At 35.4% G+C, this 21,662-nt stretch overlaps 1 protein-coding gene and 1 long non-coding RNA gene across 16 annotated transcripts in view; one reads left to right on the forward strand and one right to left on the reverse strand.

Moving 5' to 3' along the window:
• The window catches only part of SOX6 (SRY-box transcription factor 6), a 603,909-nt gene that overhangs the window by 580,410 nt on the left and 1,837 nt on the right, over window positions 1-21,662 (reverse strand). For 3 of the 15 annotated variants that reach the window (XM_081280964.1, XM_081280960.1, XM_081280959.1), the window contains exon 1: window positions 19,852-20,106. The exons of 9 other annotated variants lie outside the window; for them this stretch is intronic. The gene's annotated coding sequence lies outside the window, so the exon portion shown is untranslated. Of the gene's footprint in view, window positions 1-19,851; window positions 20,107-20,645; window positions 20,753-21,662 lie in introns of those variants that run through there. 3 more of the 15 variants (XM_081280952.1, XM_081280961.1, XM_081280976.1) reach the window with 2 other exon arrangements.
• Window positions 20,238-21,662, forward strand: LOC308642208. Its single transcript, XR_014020501.1, has 2 exons — window positions 20,238-20,565; window positions 20,661-21,662. It is a non-coding gene; the product is annotated as an uncharacterized lncRNA (long non-coding RNA).

Consider the following 21,662-nt stretch of genomic DNA (forward strand, 5'->3'; position numbering starts at 1 on the left):
TAAGGTTCACTAATCTTAAGTTCAGTCAATGAATATACTCAATAAAATTTTTCATGTCTATTCATATACCACCACTCGGACAAAGACATAAAACATTCCCAGAACCTTGAATTTTCTCACATTCCTCTTCCCAATTAATAACCTGTCCCCAAAAGTAAACATTCTTCTGATTTCTCTCATTGTAGAGTCATGAGATCTGTTCTTCAACCTAGTGAATGGAATCACAGTACATACTATCTTCCTCTAATCTTTATCTTTCTCTTTAACCATCTTCTCTGTTCTCCACATGTCTATGAGGAATATCAGTAACTGTTTATTGCTGTATCATGTTCTATTGAAGAAGTATACCACAATCTATTCTCATTCTGATGGACATCCGGGTTGTTTACAGTTTGTGACTAGAAAAAAATTGCTACAAAACATGCTAAGCATGTCTTTTGGTAGACAAAAGCACTTATTCCTCTTGAGTATTTATCCAGGAGTGTAACTGCTGATCATAGAATAGACATATGTTTAACTTTAGTAAATCTGCCAAGTAGTTTTCAGAATTGGTTATAACAATTTATACTCACACCAGTAGTATGAAAGTTTCATTTTTTCTACATCCTCACCAACAAATGAGGCATTGTCAGTCTTGATAATTTTGGCCTAAATGCTTTATTTGTTAATTTTATAAAGCCCATCATTTATTAATTATGATTTATTAATTATAAAATAATGCATATTGTCTTTCTGTTCTCTATTTCCAATATACTTAAAGTGCAGTCCCAGTCAGCAACACTGAGGAAAAACAGCAAAGACACTGCCTAAGAGTTTGTTAGAAAAGTACTGAACCTATACCCACACCAGACAGAAACAGAATACACATTTTACTAAAGACTCTCAGGTGATTTACATGCTTACTAAAATTTAAGAAGTAATTATCTAGTTGATTAAATGTATAAATTTCTAGAATGACTAAAACATTACATTCCTCAAAAATCTGTCCAGTAGATTATGTATCAATGAGCAAGATAAGTTTCAGTAACACATTGCTTACATGAATTTAATTTCCAAAACAACACTCTAGAATCTACATAACTTACCCACGTGGCTACCAGAAAAAGATATTCATTAGGACCAAACAGTGGGTTCACAAAAAGCAAGTCCTGTCTTTGTGTGTGTGTGTGTGTGTGTGTGTGTGTGTGTTACTCGGGATTGAACTCAGGGCCTTGCACATGCGAGGCAAACACTACCAACTGAACTATATCCCCAGCCCACAAGTCCTGTCTTATCCCCTTTTGTCTCCTTATCAGAAATACTATTTTCTTGGATGGAGTATGTGTTAGAAACAATATATCTGAATTTCAGCAAAGCAGTTAACAGACAGTCTCAAATATCCTTATTATACTGTAAGACACTTAGAGTACATCCCTATTTTAATCACCCTTTATATCTGTAGCATGTATTTGGCATGTAGAAGCTATTTATAAATTTTTGTTGAATTCTATTTTATTAAGCCTTATAGGTATACAAATAAAGGCAAGCTAAGTGCTAGCACACTCAACAGTTTCCAATAATAATATGTTAAATGATAAAATCAGAATCCAAAAAGATCTTAACAAAAATAAATAAAAAAGATATAACCATACGTACAGAAAATATTTTTTAAAATGATGTCAACTTACGACAATATATTTTTAAATAAGGAGAAAATAGATGATTTCCCAGAAAAATACAAATTCCCAAAGGGTTGAAAATTAGATCAATAAAATACTTGAATTCTAGACACACATCCAAATATAGAAAATTCAAATTTAGTGGTATGACTTTATAGACACACACCACATACACACATGGGTGTGCACACACACAGTAACAAAGAAGCTTACTGGAGAAATACAAGGATGTTTAAGCACTAGAAAATCAATCAATATGTATTAAATGTTATTAACAAAATTAAGGAGTAAAAAATATTATCAATAAATGCTAAAGAATACTCAAGGAAAAATTAAGAATATACTAAATCAAAAGATCTTAATAAAGATCAAGTGAATCTAACCAGAGAAAAATTATAGGAAATAAATACAAGCTCCTACACTCAAGTCCAAAACAATCAGCTCAAGTATAGTATGAACATGGTAAATAAATGATTTGTGACTTTTAGTTGGAAGTAAGATTAATGAGACAACAGTGTGATGTGGCTCCCACAAAAACCTAGCTTCTATTAACAGAAGATATTATGTAGGACAAGAGAGGTAATAATTCCACAGTATTATATAATGTGGTGGTTATACTTAAAGGTTCAAATCCTGACTGTTATATTTTAGTAAATGTCATCTTAAGAAAATTAGTTAATTGCTCAGTACCTTCAGCTATAAATTAGAAATAATAATACATACCTCACAGGGTTAATTAAGACTGGTATGAGAGACTGTTTGGTAGATAATATTGTTCAATATGTAGAACAAAACAGTCAGCTTAGTAGTTGAAGCCTTCTTCATTTGACAGTATCTACTAAGTAACTATTAGATGCCAGGCACCGTTCTAGTCACTAAAAGTTACTGAACAAACCGACAAAATTCCTGTCCATGTAGAGCTTATATTCTGGTGAAAAGGAGGAAGTAATTCCCTATCATAGCTCTCCCAGCATGGATTGTACAATCATTTACATGGAACCACATCATAAATGGGTGATTGGAATACCCTTTCCGCTCTGAGGTTCTATGATACAAAGACTGTGAGTTTATGATTTGAAGTACAAGTACCCAGGAATACATTCCAAAGCTCTGTTCTATCCACACAAGGCCTGTAAGAACTACTATATCATTACCATCTCCTCCAGTACCATTATCATAACATTGTTGCCTAAAGAAAACCCCTTTGCTTTCACAGCCCTCTCAGGTACTATCTCATCTATCCTTTTTGATGTTGAACTCATAGATGCTTCTACTATCACAGCTACTTTCCTTTTCTCCATTAATGCTCTCTCTCTTAAATAGGGAAACAATATGAAATTGTTGGTGGAAAGAGCTTAGCTTTTGTTATCAGACAAACCTGGGTTCAAATTCTACATTAAATATAGCCAATCTACTGCCTCCACTAGGATTCTGGGACCTGCAGGTAAGCCTGCAATCCCTGGCAATGTGGAGTGATGCCAGACCTTTTCTGGGGAAGGCCATCTGGCTCCAGCAGAAACTGGGAGTCTACATCAAAAAGAGCTTGAGAGTAATAGATGATTATCAACTCCACACCCTAATCTCAGCAAGATGCCTCCCTCCATAATTTTTGGGACCTATAAATCATGTCCCAAGGAAGGATGTACCTGAACCCTCCTTGGAAGAAAGCCAGTCCCTGAGTCAAACTTCCTGACTGATAGATGCTGCCATTTTAAGCTCTATCGTTCTTTCTTCAGTTATGGGTACAGTCACAAATCTAGTCCTGAGAAAATGCACCCAAATTCACTCTGTATCCAAGTCATCTAGTCTCTATCAATTATGGAATTCAAAAAATAAGAGGCAGACCTTAAAATAATGTAATTTTAGTTACAAGAGATTTGATTTGCTGTTGAAGAGGTTCTCAAAGACCCTATTACTATAGGTAAGTTAGAATTCTCTCAAAGGTTCCTGGAGTCCCTGTATGGGAAACTGTGAAATTATTTTACAGTACATCCTAGTAGTGCTCATTTTTACTTCTTCAAGAAAGTATTTTGAATATAATATCCTCTATTTTTTTACCAGATTCTCCTTTAAAGACATTCACTTGTTAATAATAGCTAATGCTTACTTGGCACCTGTTATATCAGGCACTTTTAAAAACACTTATATTTACTCCTTTAATCCTTAAAACAACCATGAGAAAAGTAGCTAATATTTTAAAGATAAGGAAACTGAGACCTGAAGAGATTAAAGTAGCAAGCCCAATTTCACATTACTAGAAAGTAGTGGAGTATCTCTTAAGCACAAGCTGAGTTAACCCTAAACTAACTCTCCAGCATTACACAGGTAAGAGAAATAAAATTAGAGTGAGCAAAGGATTTCTATTCTTCAGAATACCTGACAAAGATAGTAAGAACAGGTTTTAAAACAATTTGAAGGGGGAGGGCAATAAAGATTTAAGGGAAAAGAGTATTTTAAACTTTTGGGTCAAGAGGAGATTCAAAGCTTCATAATTAAGCAAGGTATATTAAATATTACCTTGCTCTAAAATTGTTATCTATGCAATAGCCATCAAGTTGAGATGATTACTAAGTGCTTAAAAAGAATTTGAGCATCTATATCTAAAAAGAAATGCACAGTGTATACTATATCACTTTTCATATAATAAAATGACAACTGAGAGATAACTGGTCTCATTGGCTTTGTACATTGCTGAATCAGAAAGAAATGTATTCATTCAGAAAGCTTAGACTTGTAATGGGAGGTTGGGAGAGATTAAAGAAATGAAAACAAATGTTTCTGTCTAAATCCAAAAAGAGATCTACTGCTGGATACAACAAATGTCAGATATGCTGTGCATTTTATGCAAAGAGCCAATTATTAATGACCTTCAAAGAACTTAATTATGTAACATAGTACTCTTCCTTAGCAGGAGCAGAAGAATCTTGAGAGAAAAAAGATAATGGGCCATCAAATGAGAACAACCATCTAACTGGCCCAAAGGAAAGAGAATTTGAGAATTTCAGTATCTGAGTGTGAAGTTCTTGCTTTGCACCATACCATGTTATCTGAAACAAGTGAATATTGGATCCATGACTCACTTTGTATGATTCTGTAATGACTCAAATGAAACCATGACATAGGAACTGTGTAAAGTTGAGATCAGAACCATGCAAAGTAAGGACATGGTTCTGATATACAAGAGTTTCAATTAATACCATGCAGTGTTAACGAAAGTGATAACCAACTCAATAACCACACCACTGAAAGTCAGTAACACACACACACACAAAAATTGTTCAACTTCTGATTATCCTGATTATCCAAGCTCCTAATTAACTTAGTTCATAGATTATCTGGGAGAAATCTCCTGACTTACTTGCCCATTAGGAGCAGCTACATTGTATGGAAGAAATACCATGAGACTTTAAGCCAGGACATTTATATCTAGATTATGGTTTTGCCCCTTAATGGCAATGTGATCTTGGGTAAGCCATTTTTCCTTTCCAACCTTCAATTTCTGTTTCTATAAAGCAGAGATAATGATAGATACTTCCAGAGTTGCGTGAAATAAATAATAAAATGATAATCACTAGTGTTTAATGAGAGCTTACAACATATCAGGCATTCTTCCAAGTATATTAGTTTATTCAGATCTCTCAAAAACTATGATACTGGCCTATTATTAACTCTATCTCATGAAAGTACACAGAAATATGTGTGGTATGTGGTAGCTGCTCAATATATGTTTGCTGATATGTACCCATTTAGTTACTCAACAGTACCCCCCTCTGTGGCAATAAATGAGTACAAAAAAGAAAATGAGAAAGACTGAAATCTGTTTACTTATTGAATGCTTCAAAAATACAGTGGAAAAAAAGCAAATACTTAACCCATTAAGTACCAAGTTTTCAATTCTGCAAACATAATAAATATTCAAGTATTATTTCAAAGTTATCCTAAGTGGTATATTTATTGCTTAATTTATATTTGTATATGTGTGTTACATCTGGGATGATGGGAGAAAATGGGTAATGAAAAAAAGGTGGGTTCTTTTTTTTAATTCCTAAAAATTCATTTATCCTCATCGTCTTGAGTGCTAGTTGTACTCTAAGATTCTGAAAAGGTTAACTGGCAGACTCCAAAGACAGCCAACTCACTGGGTGACAGAAACCATACTCAAAAAGCCTGGCACTGGCCACTGCTGCCAGCCTCGCCAAACACATGCAATGAATCGATGGCCACATCCCAACACCCTGCCTATTTCATCCAGCACAAACTCCCTCACAGACACAGCCCTTCCGATTCCCTTCTTTTCTGGATTAGACACTTTGGGTCAGAAAGCAAAAGCCCTGTCCAGGATCACACTGTGGAAATGTACTCTGTAGAAAGTTTTCTGTGGGCTGGGGTTGTGGCTCAGTGGTAGCATGCTTGCCTAGCATGCATGAGGCACTGGGTTCGATTCTCAGCACCACATACAAATAAGTGAAAATAAAAGTCCATCAACAACTAAAAAAGAAAAAAAGAAAGTTGTCTGGAAAAGTGAAGAAACTTAAAAATATTTCAATTTTTGCTCATGAGTCCACCTTCATGAATTCATATATTAAATTAGGTTGCCAACATTTGGCCATAAGAAGGTACAGTGGACATAGTGATCAAGATTGTTATATAGAATAAGGAACTGCAGTGAAGGTTCTGTGTGCTGCATACAGCACTATCCCAAAAAGGGAATGAGCAGGATGTAAGAGCCAAAACCTCTTCAGAGATCATAAGATTTCCCAGTCTGCCAATGATGTATTCCTAGAGAAAAGTGATACAGCCAAAGTCACTCAAAATTCACTGGCAGAGGTAAAACTCCCAAATGGGGCTTTTGCTACTATACTGAACATCCCAAGAAGTATACCAACAAGTTAGAGAAGGGGGTGGGGGGAAGGAGAGAAGAAACAGTGCTGTTGACAATATTTGCCTATAGCCATCCCTGACTGCTGCCTTACCTTTCCCAATGTCTGCTCTGATTCTATCTAAAACCAAGGAAGAATGAGTGTAGAAGCAACAAAGAGCCGCAGACATTCAGGGGAATGTTGATCCTCTACTTGGTCCCCTCTCCTGAAGCATGATAAATATACTTAATTATAAAACCTTTTAAGATCCCTTCACACCAACAAAATTACTCAAATTTCTTTGACTTAAATAATTAAAGATAGGTTAAATCTTTTTCCTTTCTCATATCAGACCCCTGTAAAAATGCCACACTACTATTTTTTAAACTCCAATACTCATAAATCTATAGTTCCACTTTCTGACCCAGGTTTCCATTGATGGCTACATTATTCTGAGGGAATCTTATCCCAAAAGAGTATGCTCTGGAGACCATGATTTTCCTCCTAAATCATCATGCCCCCTCTCTTTCTTATGTACGTTTCCATTACAGTGGTCTTGTAAGTGAGTGTCATCATCCTTTAAGTAGTCTATATAAATAAAGAGGAGTATATTTATTTATTCAGAAAGTAAGGAAACTAATCCTTGAATTTAAATACAGATTGACACTCTAGGTCAATATATCTAACATCCTATATCAGAAACATTCTACAAAAAGAAGGGAGATTCATTGTAGGTATTATTATCTAGTTTTTAATTAAATTAATCATAAAAAAATGTTCCATAGTTTAAAAATATTCTTACAAAGAAACAAGTTTGAGGATAATTTTAATAATGTAAGTCTTGGTAACAGGACTATGACCAATCTGACACTCATACTACTACTAGGAACTCTTTAGTAGCCACACTACAGAACAGAAATAGTGATGATTCAAGCAAATCTGACAAAAACAACTAAGTGTTTTTTTAATTATCAAGGGACAATTTGAGATATAGACTTATATCTAGTGTCATTAAGAGTGTACCTTGCCCTATTGTACTTTGTGATGTTAAATAATAAGAATATAAAGCATTTATAATCAGCAAGACATCTAAAAACTAAGCACAGAGATATAAATTTAAATTGCTAGGGCTGGGGATGTACCTTAGTAGTACAATTTTTGCCTCACATGCACAATGCCCTGGGTTCAACCTCCCAACACTGCAAAATAAATAAACAAACAAACAAATAACTGAAATTTACCAACAATGTTTAAAATCATTTAAAACTCAATCCAATATTTTTTTTAAAAATTCACCAAATTTAATGTTAAAGGTTTAGAACCCTCTTCTGAGAGTTCAGTTTCATCTTTATAAAAGATGAAAAGCTACATGCTGTTTTAAGACTAGTTCTTTCTGCTGCTATCAAAAGGCTAGCAAAAATACACAGTATCATACACAGTAGTACACAGCACAATAATGCACAGTAAACACAATAATATACAGCTAACAATATGGCAATGAATTTAAATACATTCCCTTAATTAAAAATCAGAGCTGCTCAATATACAACTCTGGAGTGACCATTTACCCAGGATGCAATGTGAATAATGTCTTCTGGTATTGTGCAGCAAACACTGTCACAAATAAGGTTGAAAGACACATAGAAAAACATTAATGAAGATTTCCAGAAAGAAAACACATTACATCTTGCATTTCAGATGAATCAACGTAGTATTTCTTAACCGTGCCTTAGTTTGCCATATCTGTTAAGTGAAGTGCTACTTTTGAATACGCCACTACAATAAGTACCAGAGAAGATGTAATCTCAACAATAAGTTTCTTTTTTAAGAGTAACCACTGGTGAAGTAGTTACGCTAGCTGAACTGAAGAGGGAAAAAGAGATAAGATTATAAAGATACTACCATGAGACCCAATAACTGCATCATTCATAGCCAAGCAATTGCAGCAAAATGTTAAAGACCAGTGTTACACAATCACGGAATTACTCTTAAAAATATACCTGTAGAACACAGTAAAATCTTTAAAATACTTTGAAAAGAGATGGGAAGTATCCATGAGAATTGTTTACACTACCCAGAGGTTTCACTGCTTTTCTTATGGCAATAGCAAAGTTTCCATAGTTTAGGACAAAATACCACGAAAAAAAAAAAAACTAATGTAACAAATATGCTGAACTTTTTAATGGGATGACTAGAATAAAAGATATGTGTGATGCTAAGTACATGAATTGCATATATAGAGAGAATAGATAGACATTCCAATAGGTAATTAGATACATATATACATACAAGCAATCAAACAAACAATCTGTCTCATCAAGGTAAAGGTGATATTTTATCAAATGAGAAAGTAAATGCTTTTGAAAACAGATTCATGCTATGAAAGAATATTTTGAAAACACATGTTTGGAAACATTCCATCAGCGTGATTTTGTTACCAAAATTCTAAGTCTGTTACCTACAAAAATTCTTATCTGTTTACAAATTTAAAAATTGGCAACAGAATAATCTAACCTGTTTAATGCTGTTCCAAATAATTTCAGTGGCTTTTCAGTCCCTTTATTAAAATATGAAAAGGCTACATATGCCTTCAACTTCATTGGCAAAAACAGATCCTCATCAAGAAGGTGGAAATTTACTATCCAAATTTTAACAAAGTTCTTTGCATCTGTTGTGTATGGGACTTAAAAATGAGTAACACAATTTAATAAGTATAATCAATGATGTAATATTTTCATTTGGATCTATTGTTTCCTTCTATGGCAGCAATTTTAAAAGCATGTAGCAAAGTAAATGGAACTTAGAACCAGTTTTTTTTTAAATATTTTTAGTTGTAGAGACACACAACACTTATTTTTATGTAGTGCTGAGTATGGAACCCACTGACTCACATGTGCTAGGGAAGTTCTCTCCACTGAGCTTCAACCCCAGCCCCTACACCCAGATCTTTAAATCACTTCATCAAACAGTGCTAAACCAAGTTTTTTAAAATAACAAAGCATGTTCTATTACATGGTTTAGTTTTAAAATATTCATTTCATCTATATCTCTTTCTAATATCTACATATGAATGATTTATAGCACATATTACCACAGGAGTAACTGTCTACAATTTTAAATAAATATGCACATATATATGCTCTATCCAAAAGTCTGAGGACCACAATTCTGTCCTACGTTTTCCCAAATAAGTGTTAAAATTGTCTTTCCAGAGGAATTTTTTCAGACCCAACCTTATCAACAATTTTCTCCAGTTGCATTTTGACTTTCCAAATCACCTAAGATCTCTATTTTCTTCTCTCCTTGAATATCCTAAGTTCTGGCCCTTTAACCTTGGTACTAAAATGTTCCCTACATACACTCCAAACAAGCAGGGTGGGATACCAGATACAGTGCTTCTATGTCCTGCACTGAAAAAAAATTGTGTTAATTATCAAAGATATTTACTTTTAGGATGCTTCAGGAATATACATAAATAGAGGCCTCATTTGGGACAATTTAGAATAAACATCTAATGCCCTTATTACTAAATTTAATAAATATCATTAATTTTATTTTTAAATTATCTCAGAAATAAATTTGCTAAATCAGCAAAACACAAACACACACACACACACACACACACACACACACACACACACACACCATCATCATCATCATCATCATCATCATCATAGCCTTGTAAAATGTAAAGGATTTTGACATAAATGTCCTATTATATTGGCATCTTAATTACAGAAACTAGTTTATGCACATATCAAAAAGGAAGAATACCAACCTAAAGATGTGAAAGTAGTGCCAAGAAAATGCAAAAAATAAACAAACTCAAAATGTGAAAGAATATATTTTTCTGTATCTCCTATTCCCAGCTCTTTATCACATTAAGGAGCTTTCCATGTGGATATAACAAAGAAATTAAACACAAAATTTTACAACTAAGACATAACTAATTATGATGAGTGCTTTGGAAACAGGCCCAAGGTGTCATAATTAAAAGTTAAGGCATTTTTCATTCCTTCCCTGCCACACCACACATAAGGGTCCCTGAATTGACTCAGTTAACTAATATTCATACTATGTCCAAGTTATTAAAACTTTCTTTAGCTGCCACATTATCTCAATTTATTTCTTTTTTGTTTGGGTTTTTGTTTCTCATTAAAGAGCTCAACTGAAAATTTTAAAGGAGAATGTCCTTAAAAGCATCATAAGTAGGGCTGGGGATGTGGCTCAAGCGGTAGCGAGCTCGCCTGGAATGCGTGCGGCCCGGGTTCGATCCTCAGCACCACATACAAACAAAGATGTTGTGCCCGCCAAATACTAAAAAATAATAAATATTTTTAAAAAAAAGCATCATAAGTAGTTTAATATTACTAAAGAGATTGTTTTAAATAGTTCTCTAGAAATTTCAATTATATTTCCCCCTTTACTAAGTTTAAGGGCATTAAAAAATATATATTTTTTAGTTGTAGACAGACACAAGCCTTTTTATTTATTTATCTATTTTTATGTGGTGCTGAGGATTGAACCCAGTGTGTCACATTGCTAGGCAAGCACTCTACCACTGAGCCACAACCTCAGCCCTTCAGGGAATTTTTTTTTAATATTTAGCTGTCAATAAACCTTTGTGTTTTTTTTTTTTTTATTTGTATGTGGTACTGAAAATCGAACCCACATGCTAGGCAAGCACCATTCCACTGAGCCACAATCCCAGTCCAGGGCCTTTCTTTTTTTTTTTTTTTTTTTAATTTTTTTATTGTTATCAGGGGCACTTAACCACTGAACCGCATCCCTAGTCCCCAGATCATTTCTTTTTAAGGTAGAGATTTTATCATTTTTTTTTCATGGCATTATCAGTAATGCAATTCTTCAGATGCCAAAGCAGTGGTGAAGAAAACAACAGGTGAAGGCCATTGGAAACTATAGCCATTGTTTCTCTAGCCTCTCTGACTACTGGACTCTTTCAGAAAGTGATTGTCACAACCTCATTTAGGTTGCAAAACCTCAATAAATGAGTTTAATTTGGAGAAACAAGTTACTAAACACCAAATAAGTTACAAATGAGAAACAGAAGAAGATTCATGGGCTCAGAGGAAAGGGTTTCAAAAAGCCAGAAAACATGACTTTCAACTAAAGAGTGAATTTAGCATCCCTATTTGAAAGTTTTCAGGAGTAGAAAGAGGTTGTTGCTGCTACTGCTTTTCTACTACTGTTTCATCATCATAATTATATAATAATAATTTGCATTTATTCCCCAAAAGTTTTCAAATCACTCTGAGTATTATTTTCATAGTATCCCTCAATTTTAAAAATTATAAAATATGTCAACTTTAAAGTTAGAAAAACTTAATTATAAATATGAGACACCTATATATCTGCAATGAATAATTCCCTGAACTGAAATTTTTCCAGATATAGTTCTTTCTCTAACCCTATACTTGTCAACATAAAAAGAAAAAAAATACAAGTGTATTACACTGCTGATACAAGATTTTGTTAACACATAGACCTGAATCATTAGTTAATAAGCCACCTGTTTTAATTTTCATACCTACTTGACAAATTTGAAAGGAAACAATAATTTGAAAGACTTCTTTGTACCTTAAAATATACTCACAATGTCCCTTTACCACAAAACTGAGCTAAGAAAAAGCACTGGTCAAGCTGCTGGCCTATAGCCATATCACATTCACAAGATATGGCCTTTCTAGAAGTCACAAAGACATAACTAGGAGATGAGTCACTATCAGACTTATAAAAGAGTCAGTAATACTATCAAATGTTTAAGATATTACCAGAAGCCTGCCCCAATCATCTTTTAAATCACAGATCAAATACTACCTCCTGGGCTGGGGTTGTAGCTCAGTGGTAGAGTGCTTGCCTCTTATGTGTGAGGCACAGGGTTCGATCCTCAGCACCACATAAAAATAAATAAATAATATAAAGATATTGTGCTCATCTACAACTGAAAATATTTTTTTAAAAAAGACCACCTCCTACCAGAAACTTTCTCTGCCATAGGTTCTTCTGCTCTTATACATATCTCCATTATAGTAATTAACACACTAGAATCACCCAAATTCATACCTCCTCTCTTAAGACCATGCATTTTCATCTTTGAAATTATGTAATCTAGTGGTTCCCAACCTTTTCACCATGAAGAATCCTTTAATTAATACTCCCTCATGAACCCCACGTTAAAAGATTATTGCTTATCAAATTAGTCACATGTATTAGATAAAACAAATCATTTTCTATTTTTTATTAATCAGACATGTAGATCCAATGTTTAATGCTCTGACTCAGCATGATATTATTCATTTACATTAGTGTATGGGAAATACGGAAATGGGTTGGCTCTGGAAGTAAGCATGAAGATAAAATAAATGAGCACTGACATTCTATGGAAGAGACTGGAAAATAAGAAGACAAGGAAAAAAAACAGTCCTAATTTATGACATACAAGCTTTGTTTGGAGCAAATAATATCCTGAAGCAAAACCCAATTGAAACATTTATTCATATCAAGCAGGAAGTCAGACAGTATGACTGGTAAGTTTATCTACCCTGCATACCTTTTATTGAATGAGGCAATGAATATGAAAGCACTTTAAAAAATTGGGAAGCTCTATAAAATACATGAGAATTAAGGGCCTTCTCATGCCATGGTTCCAGTACTGATCATACAACTATTGTCAATTTCTATTCTATGCACTTTTGTATATAGTATCTTCAGACTTAATCTTCCTAACAACCATGTTATAAATTCTTTCGCTATCCCATTTTTAAGATGAGTAAAATGAAACTTGAAGATGTGACACAATTTATCCAAGATCCTACAACTAGTTCAGGAAATAAGATATAAAAGGAAAAATTCAAAAACTAAAAATCAGAAGTCTAATTTGGTCTTTGCACACGCAGGTCTATCACTCAAAGAAAAATGCCTATTTCCATTTTTTCCTTAAAATGAAAGCAAGAGAAAACAGATTGAAATGTGTGTACTTGACAGAAAGAACTTCCTGATGCTAATCATTTATATACATAACCAAAGAAGGTTATAAAAGAATCCTTCTTTGTAGGCATTTAAAATAAAGAGAACTTCTTAATTAATTCAAATGGAGAAAGGATGATCAATACTATCTGGAGGATGACAGATGAAATGACCTTTCAAAATCTCTTCCAGTCTTTAGAATTGGAGTTTTATGAAATTTTAGAAGCTGTACTTCAAAACTCTATATTTAGTCACTTGGGACTCTATCCCAAGTCTTCTAGAATACAGATGAATTCTTCTTCCTAGGAAAGAAAAAAAAAGAACTTGTATTGCTCTCTCTATTTTACATAAGAGAAAATGAATCAGGTTATGTAAGTTGCCAAATATTCCATAGCAAGTATGTAGGAAATAAGGAGCCAGATATGTAATTCTTAGTACCACTTCAACAGTAATAGAAAACATATCTTAAATATTTATTTTATGCCAATCCCCTGAGTTTAGTGCTTTATATTCTTCGTATTTAATGTTCACAATAATTCTCTAAGGTAGATATTATTACTGCTCCTATTTTCCAGATAAATGGAGGCTTAGGGATTAGAGTATATATATATATATATATATATATATATATATATATATATATATATATATATATATATTGGGGGAAGAAATCTGACTTCTCATACATAGAAAGCTCAATTTCATGGGGATAGCTTGAGATTATTTCTAAGAAAATAACTACATACCCTTTGATATTCCTTCCCAAGAAAGAACAATGAACAAATCTTTCCTAGGTTGAAAGCATTCTTACCATTGTACCAAAGACTTGCCTAGCGCCAAAACAACTTCACCTAAGTTTCCTCACCTACCAAATACTAAAATCTTCGATAGAAGAGAAAAATCCTGAAAAAGTAAAGACTCATGGTTTCAAAGTGCCCTTCAGGATGCCTAGAACTTAATAACACTCAATCACATTACCCAATGATCTGTTTGTAAAGTATAAAAGGAACCATTTGCAATCAAGCCTGAGAATGGCTTCTATTTAAAACCTATGCTCCTCAGTTTTTGTTTTTGTTTTTGTTTTTGTTTTTAGTGTTGCATTTTGTTTTTTCCATACATTGAACTTGTGTAGTCTTGAAAGGAAAGCATCTTTAATTTTCTTTGACTGCTTTTAAAAAACTACTTTTCAAAGAAGCAGATATTATGCTCAGCAAAGTCAAAACCACAAATAGTACTAGAGTTCCTTTTTGCATTTGAATGAATATATTAAAAACAGAAATTTTTTTTATTTGTCTCTTCACAATAATTAGAAATAACAAATTATTGAAGGTCATAGGAACCAAAGATCATTTGAAGAGTTATCTTATAAGATTATGGAGAAGAAAGACATCAAGAAAGAAATGGAAATGGGAGAATAAAGAATGTTTGCATATACTCTAATGTGCACATCATATAATGCATTTATCTCATATTTATTATTCCTATTTTTACACATCATCATTGAAAAGCATCAAATCAATACACTTAAGTAATTTGATCCCAAATAGTTAAAACATACAAAATTCTTAAAAGACTTCATAATATCACACTAGGCTCCAATATATGGTGCTTTAATTCAGAGAAATCTTTAAAAATCTTTATAGACTATGGGAGCTTAGTAAATAAAACACACCAGTGAATCCCTTGCCACACATACCACAGCATAATGTCGGTAGACAGAAACAAATACGGAAATAGAAAATCCAGAAAATTACAGGGCAGCAAATTCAAGATGGTTAACAAAGATGCAAAATTTTCTAAAGTACATACATTAGAGTACCAATTGTTAGATTTTTTTATTTCACTGTTCTATCCTCACAGTGATTATGATTATAGGTTAATATATTAACTTGGTTAATACAAATAAAATCAACATCTCTTCATAAATGTAAAGAAATAACTCTTTAGGTAAATATAAAGATTTCTATAGTTTCAAATTATTGCTTTTCACTTAAAGTAGCATAAAAGAGAATGCCACTGCACATTTTCATGCCGTTAAAAAGTAAAAAGAAACATTTCATAATTTTTCTTCAAGATTTTAAAAAGGATTTTTTTCCAATATTATGTACTATGTTAAGTTAGCAAGGATCACTAAATATATTATGATTATAAAGTAGAAATAACTAGGCAGTTGATTTTTAATGTGGTTTATTAGTTTATAATAGATTACAGCATCTACAATTAACCTCAGAAAATAACTCACATCTTTCCTAAAGATGAAAGTTTTTTTAGTGAATAGTAAAATGAATGATATATTAGGGGTCTTAGAGGAGCAAGAAGAGATTCTGAATATAAACAAGCCATCATTCTGGTAAAAGGAAATACAAACAACTAGAATAAAAATAGTTGATGCACAAAAGCCATAATGAGGGGGTAGCTCAAAAAATAACTTCTACTTTGAATGGTTTGGATGAAATACAAATTATCCACAGAAAAGTGTGGACTGGCATAAACGTTTGTACAAAATTATAAGTGTATTTCAAGAAGTATGCAAGAGGCAACCGCCTGCATGATGCACAAGGTCCCAGCAATGCTCTGCTTAAGTGCTAGTGCACAGAGTCCAAACCACTGCATTTTAATTACTATGCAGCCTCAGATATATTGCCTTTGATATGGAAATGTTCTTGTTCTCTCATCTTCACATATGGTCTCATGCACAGAAATCTTTATCTGATTCATAAAAAATAAACTAGAATCCAATCTCAACACCTGACCTCAGTGCTTAGAAGTTTTTTACTAAGCATGGTGTCACTATAAAAAGAATGGCTAATATTGGTGTAAAGTTGGATATTTTGAGCAATGATATGAAGGATTTGCAGTTAAGAATTAAATCAATACTGTTTCTCTGAGGTTTTAGGGTTTCATGTTTCCTTTTTTGAGACTACCACAGATTTGAGGAAAAACAAACCAGCACCCTATTTTGGAGATGAGAGAGTCTACAGTAGATTTAAATGATATTCCATTTTTCAACCTTCACCCATATTGTCCAGTTGATGTTTTTATCCAAACTATGACAATCAGATACTTACAATTTTAAAAGATCTTTCAAAACCCATAATACAAAATTTGAACTATTTCTACTTTGACCAAAAGTCTAAACAAAATAATTAGCTGGAAAGCTTTTACCCTCTTCTACAGAACAAGGAAAATACAACACTCTTCCTAAGAATAAATAATGAATATATAATGAAAGAATGAGGAGAATTTCTGAGATAACTCTCACCTAACAATCAATGTTCAGATCACAATTGAAGATCGCATATCCTTCAAGCAAAATTAAAAAAAGTTAAACATTTAAAATGTACTTGTATCTAATAAAAATTGCTTTTTCACATACTCTACAGGAGTACCCGCTTTTTTTTTTTCTACTTGACTTGACTATTTTGAAATGTGGTATTTAATCAGTAGAAAATGTGGAAACGGGATGAGGACATAAAATGTCCTAGAACCTAATTTTCCTTGTTAGAAAAAAAAATAATAGGGAATGTTATATTATTAAATGATAAACAATCCAAACCAAAGATGGTCCATTTCTTCTTTTAAAAAAGCAGTATTTGTTGATTTGCCCATTTTTAGCAGGATTCTATAATAAAATCTGTTGTTCTTATTAAATCCCATCTACCTACATAACTTGATAATTCTGAAATAACCTAGATTAAATTTTTAAAATGGTAATATGACCCATCTAACCTCATGACAGCAGATAATACATCCCATCTGCAAATCATCTTGCGGCAAGTTATCTGTGTTTTATCATTTCTAGTACCTGTCTGTGCCTGATATGGTACTCTCAGACACATTAGCTTGATGGAATGTTTCACTTGACTTCAAAAACATCAATTGATATATATGCATCCCTAAACTATATTTAAACAAATAGCTCTCAGATCAACCAAAATTTTAGTTGTACTGTACTTTATACTTTTATAGAAAGCTGTTTGTAAATACTGGGGAAATATATGTATTATATATTATACATATTTCACATATATAATCATATTCCCTTGCTAATAAATAATTCCTTCTAACATGGAAAGAGATGTATAACCTAACAAAACTGAAAACCATAAAAAATATTAAAAGTAAAGGTTAAAGCTAATATATATTAAGTCATATTCAAAAGAAAATTTAGCCCAGTCTTTTGTGCTAATTGAAAGAGAATTGTTTAAAACATCACTTATATTTTCAATATAAGATGGATATGTATAACAATTTGATCAGTGACAAATAACTCAATAATTCCTAAAAGAAGTCAAATAGAAATGGACATAAAATCTCAATAATGCCACCAAAATTTATCATTTATGTGCTTAAAGTAATATATTTTAAAGTATAATAAAAGGAAGATTTGCCAATTATATTAACATATTGTGAATATATACTTTTCCTTTAAAAAGAAAATATCTGTTGTTTTCTGCTACCAGTGAAAAAATGTACAATAGAAAAATTAATATTCCCACTGAATCTCATTTCATCTAAGTATTTAGTTACTAAATCCATCATAGAGTCAGTTTAAGGTATAGGTACTTTAAACTGCTTTAGTAATAATACTTTGTACATTTATTTTCATGATATATTGTTCAGAGCGTTGCAGTTACAGAATATATTGTTGCATAAGTTTGTATAATGCTCCACAGTAAAAACTCATTTTTTACATATTTATATATATATATATATATATATATATATATACACACACACACACCAAGAGAAAGCCACTTAAAAATGCAATAAATAAAAGCAGCAATAAACAGGATAAATAATAACCCAAAAGCTATCTAGTCTTGCCACCATAACTAAATGAATATGGACATGGACAAACAGAGAAGAAAGGAGGTGCTAGTAATACATGAAAAAAGCAACAGAGGATGTCAGGTTGCTTAAGGAATTAAGAGACCTATACTTAATGTCTGGATCTTAGTTACTTACTGCCTTTGTTTATAAACTGTATTTAGTAAGTGTGGTTCACATTTGCTTTCAAAGTTTGGAAAAAATTGTTTCCTTTTTCTTTGTTTTGTTTTAAAAAATAGGGACCATGTCTCTTGATGTAAGAGGTTTTCAAAAGTGTAAGAGAAAAAAAAATCCATATGTTATTTTGCCTACCCATGAGCTCAGAAACATTTACTCAGAAAAAAATACTCTCAAAAGTACATAGATAATAAATTCATGGACTGAGGAATTGAAAAAAATAGTTATAACTTTTCTTCTGCTATAAGAAAATATTATACTGGTTTAATATAGCAAATAAAACTTAATAAACCATGTCCCCACTTCCCACCAAGAAAGGAACATTCTTGTTGCCATAGAAAAACTAACCCTGTCCCTCTCAACTTATAGAAATTTAGTGCATTTACTTGTTTGTTTTGAAATAAAGAGAATCTTCTAGTAGGTATCAGCCATAACTGAGTGGCCTAGAAACAAGGGAGGAGGGAGACTGATGCAAGTGCCTGATGCTGAGTGTTAAATTCCACAGTGACTGCACAGGGTGACAGAGGGAAGGTCATGTTCATGGCTGTAGAAATCTAGTCTCTGCCAGAAACTGTAAGCTAAAGCTGACCTAAGGCCAGAATCTCAGAAGCTAGGTAGGAAGCTCAAGCACCAATCTGAACAAGCAGAGAGGACAAGGTGCTGCCCCTAAAAACTCCAGGCTGAACAAGAATGAGACAGATAGCAAGCACGACTTTCCAGGCTCCCCCACAGGATCACTAGCAGCCCCAAGTGGCTAGGCCTGAAGAAGGAACCAAAAGCCTCAATCAGGACACAGATACTAAGACCTCTGCGAGTGGGAGCAGGAGGGAATACAGAGACAGGTGTAGCCCCAAATGGTAAGCCTCAAGTCCCTTCTCAAGACAGGATATGCAATGCTAAGCCTGGCTGTTCCTACTAGGTTAGAGCAGATAGAGAGGCACTAGCAGCCCTCCCCCAGAATGGAGTGTGGAGAATAAGTATATTGCTAGATTTTTTCTGCAACTCCCTTACCCATTTAGTCTGCACCCTACCGCTGATGTCGGACACCCCCTTAACCAATAGTTCCCCCTCAGGAGAAAAACGAGAGACAAAATAGAGAAGAAGAAAAGAAAAGAAAAAACTCAAAGACAAGGCTACACTGTCAAAGTCTTCTCTGCCAGGGCCTTGGGAGACTGTCCTGGTCGGCTCGGCCATCCCTCCAGAATCCGTTAGCCCAGAGCGGAGCTCAGTAGATCATATCGGCCAAGTCCGTGCCTATGGGTCTCAGGAACTAGGTGCTGAGTGCGCAGGCTAATTATACATGTGGCATTTGGGCAGCCGACTGTCCAGTGACACCTTACCTTATGAGGAAACGTCAACCCCAGCAACTGTTCAAAACAAAATGCCATCGCGGGATCAGCTTCGCCCGCTGATCCTACTTCAGGATTGCTTTTCCCACCGCCTCTCGCACTCAGAGCAAGAATGTGGCCCAGGGTGACCAGCAGCAGGCAGGCAGGTCCGCCAGGGTGGAGGGAACAGGCGGGGCGGGCCTTGCCAGGTGTCCGTCCAGTCCCCCCTCGCCATGGACCAGCTCTCGGACCCGACCACTTGACCTTTTTTATTCACAAACCCACCTCCTAGAAATAGACTGGGCGGGGCTGTGTCTGTTCTCCTCGGGACCCCGGGAAAAACCTAGGCATGTGACTACAAAGAGTAGGAGAGAGAAGACCCTGTAGGGCGGGGGGGAAAGAGGGCACTCTCTCGTCCGTACTCTACTGGGTCGCTGAGGGTGCCTCCCCGTCAGGGCCAAAAGCCCAGCCTCAAGAGTGCGCGCCCGAGACAAGGACGTCATCCAAGCGCCCCATTGACAGTGCTGCGGGAGGTCAGGAGTCCAGCCCAGTTTGCCCAGGGACGGCTTCAGGCCATCTCCAGACCGAAACTTCGAGCGCGGCCCTCAAAGGAGGTCACACAGACAGAAGCAGTCCGGGACAACCCATCTTGCTAACAGTCTAGTCCGGCCAGCCCAGTCGAAGGCTTATTTTTAATCCCCAAATAGGACAGCAATTCAATATCTGGTAATTCATAAAAAACAAATGTTTTCAAACTTAGCATAAGAAAGCTTAAACAAAACTTAAAATATGCTGGCAACAACCACCTTTTATCTGCTCAGAACACACCAATTTTCTCCGCGAAGCGCCAAGGAACCAGCCCGGCACAGAGCTATCTGTCCTCCGCAGCCCCTGGGCCGCTCCTCCCGGCGCCGGAGCACAACCCTAGCAGCCTTTGCACAAGCCCCTTTCCTTCCCCTCCCGGCCCTTTAAGGGAGAAAAGAAAGCAGTTCCCCCGGGAACAGTCAGCTAGAGGAGCTGGGCCTCGGGGAGGGTGACACCACTCTCCCCGAGCCCCGGAGCAGTGGACCTCGGCCCGGGCTGCAGAGAGGGCAGCGGGGCCCGGGCAGGGAGCCGAGAAGGACGGAGGGCGCGGGCCAGGCTCATGGACTCGGAGCGGGAGAAGAAACCTGCAGACAACTGTGCGCCCAGCAGACCAACTCCGAGGCCGAACCTGCGGCGGACTAAGTTAGGTGACCCCTCACCCACGCCCCCATCGGGCCAGGCACCATTGCCCTCGTGTCTATGGCAAAGAGGACCACAGATTAGTACTTGGGTTTCGGATTGTCTTGGAGTTCGGAGTGTTTATTCCTGAAAAGATCATTAAAAGTAATGTCCAATAATGGGGTAGGGGGGAGGAAGAAAGAGAAACAGAGGAAACTGGAGACTACTCGTGCTCGGTTCCAGGAAAGTTGCAGCGGAGCGGCAGTGGGGTGAGGGTGAAAGGAAGGAGCGCACGCTTTTTTCTAGCGACCCGGGTTTTCTTTATGAACTACTCAGAGTAAACTTCACCCTGGCGGAGAGTGTGGCAGAGATCTTCGACTCCAGCGGGACCTCCGCCAGAGTCAACCCCACAAATAGCCTAAGTCTCCAAACCAAAACGCGGGTGGGGTGGGGTGGGGTGGGGGTAGCGTTAAGAAGCCCAGAAGCTCAGCGGGTCCTCCCGACCTCCCGCACCCCGAGCCTGGCTAACACTGAAGCGCTCCGAAAACTGCGGCATCAAAGTCACACGGCGAATCAACCCAACACTTTTCAAGAAAAAAAAATATTCGCTAGAAAACTTA

Source organism: Spermophilus citellus, assembly GCF_964194105.1.
Source record: "Spermophilus citellus genome assembly, chromosome: 2".
Classification (NCBI taxonomy): Eukaryota; Metazoa; Chordata; class Mammalia; order Rodentia; family Sciuridae; genus Spermophilus; species Spermophilus citellus.